A 2,534-nucleotide genomic window follows, 5' to 3' on the forward strand; every position below is an offset into this window, starting at 1 on the left:
TGAACTTTTTGTTTCAAAACTCATTTTGAGTGATTCGTTGGTTCACTTTTTTTGAGTAATCTTTGTTATTGGTAAGTGCTGCTGACTGGTCCTGACCGGAGTAGTTTCTTAATGGCAGTTTTTAAAGCTGTTTTCCTGGCTCTGGATTTGTATGTTCTGTAATTCTCCAGTTCCGATTTGTAGCTATTTACCTCTGAGACAATCAATAAGGTATTATTGAAAAAGTGTAACCGCAACAGTTGAACAGTGGTAGGGTGATTACAGGAAGTGTATGTTATACACAAGAGCCCTGAAAATCCATGGGTATTCCACCGGTCCCCGACAGAACTGTAGCGTGTCGCTTCTCGGCCTTTTGGCTAAGATCATGCGTAACTGACCTGACAGGGGAGTAACCATGACCCCAACGTGGTTCTCCCTGGATCAGGAAGGTGATTCTCTTATGCTTTTTGGAAATAGGAGGTGGGTGGGGTGGCTTGACCCATCCACCTCCACAGAGGTGTGTGGGGGGCCTGACCCATCCACCTCCATGGCACGAACCTGGTATTGCAGTACTTCCAGGAACGGTGCAGTGGCTCTTGGCCTTTTGGCTAAGAGCATTGGCGCAGAGTGATCCTTGATGTGTGCAAGGTGACCTCTGGCGTTTGTGATTTGACAAAGAATTGGAAAGATTGGCAACGAAAGAAAAAAAAACTGTAGCGGGAGACAGGCAGAGCTCCCACGGAAATTACATAAACAGCTAAAGGCAGTCATTTCCGTCATCCTCCTGGAGATTTCATCAGGGTTACTGTGAGTGGGCTGGTAGAACCCATGCAGAATTCCAGGGCCAAGGCTTGACTATTCCAATGCTTTCCTGGCCGGCCTCCCACCTTTTACCCTCTTTAAATTTGAACTCATCCAGAATTCTGCTGCCTGTACCATAACTCACACCAAGTCCTGTTTACCCATCACCCCTGTGCTCTCTAACCAACATTGACTCCCGATCTGGCAACGCCTCGATTTTAAAAATTCTCAGTCTTGTTTTTAAAGCCCTTCATGGCCTCACCCCTCCATATCTGTATAACCTCGTTCAGCCCTATAACTCTCCGAGATCTCTGTGCTCCACCAATTCTGGCCTCTTGCGCATCCCTCTTGTCATCACTTCATCATTGGCGCCAGTGCCTCCAGATGCCTGGACCCTAAGCTTTGGAATTCCCTCCCTGAACCTCTCTGACTCTCTATCTCTCTTATTTAAGACACTTCTTAAAACCTACCTCTTTGAACAAGCTTTTGGTCAGCTATCCTAATATCTTCTTATGTGACTCGGTTTGTTTGACAACGCTTCTGTGAAGCACCTTGGGACGTTTTACTACATTAAAGAATCTGCGTTTCTACATTAGGGAGATGAAACACAGATTGGCTGACCTCTTTGCAGAACACCTCCGTTCAGTCCACATGCATAACCCCGAGCTTCCAGTCACCTATCGCTTTAATTCTCCGCTCCACTCCCACTTTGACCTCTTGGTCCTCGGCCTCCTACACTCTTCCAATGAAGCTCAACGTAAGCCTGAGGAACAGCACCTCATCTTTTGATTAGGCACTTTACAGCTTTCTAGACTCAACATTGAGTTCAACAATTTCAGATCATTTTTCCACATGGCAGCTGTTGCTGATGAGTTTGATATTCCCATTTATATCTCTTCTAGACCCCTCTTTTGTTTCTTTACTTGTCCCATTACTATCACCTTTTGCCTTGTACAATCATCCCTTTTGTCATATAATCTCTCCTCCCTTCCAGCCTATCACAGACCTTCCCTTTTGTTCATTCCTCCCCTCCTCCTTTCCCTGCCCCTGCACTTCCTTAAATCCTATTATATCTCTAACTTTTCCCAACCCGTCGCAAATCCTTTAGAAGAATAAAGATTTTAACGGCCTTGTTCTCAATTTCAGTTCAAACCAGTTCCGCGAATATAATGGTTTCAAACTGGTCATGACAGGTCATCCTGAAACTTGCAGCCAGGAGGGGGAAAGAACTAAACAAAATCGTCAAGTTCTCACAGAATCATTCGGGAGCCAGTCTTTGCCCCACAGCCATGAGTTGTACCAGTATGGAGACTGGCCTCAAGTATTGACCTAATTCCACTACCATACAAAACAATATAAAATCAGATTATTCCATGCGGACACTGGGAAGTTTATCTGAACATGTGCAGGCTCTGCAGAGCAGCCAGGAACAGTGCGGTAGATAGTCAGCAAGACCACTCTGCTCAGACCTCTGAACTGTCACTCAAGGAAACACAAAACTTTCCCAAATTGGTCTCAGATGTCATTTAGCCAAACTGCTGGAGGTTTGCATGTCTGCAGTATATTTAGAGAATATTTTGAATTAAGAATTGTTTTATGATTCACTACGTTTCTGTAATTATACTTTATAATGTTCCACAGTACAAATTTACAGAAAACCATTTTTGGCAGTTCTATATGATGGGAAACATGTGTGCAGTTTGAAAGCTTACAGGAGTATCCAGATTTAATTGCAAGTTTGGGCAAGTGAAAAG

At 44.3% G+C, this 2,534-nt stretch overlaps 1 pseudogene; it reads left to right on the plus strand.

Annotated features, from left to right (window-relative positions):
• The first annotated feature begins 336 nt into the window (after positions 1-336).
• On the plus strand, positions 337-574 carry LOC139251951 (U2 spliceosomal RNA; annotated as a pseudogene).
• The last annotated feature ends 1,960 nt before the right edge of the window (positions 575-2,534 follow it).

The sequence above is a fragment of the Pristiophorus japonicus genome, chromosome 2, assembly GCF_044704955.1.
Source record: "Pristiophorus japonicus isolate sPriJap1 chromosome 2, sPriJap1.hap1, whole genome shotgun sequence".
Classification (NCBI taxonomy): Eukaryota; Metazoa; Chordata; class Chondrichthyes; family Pristiophoridae; genus Pristiophorus; species Pristiophorus japonicus.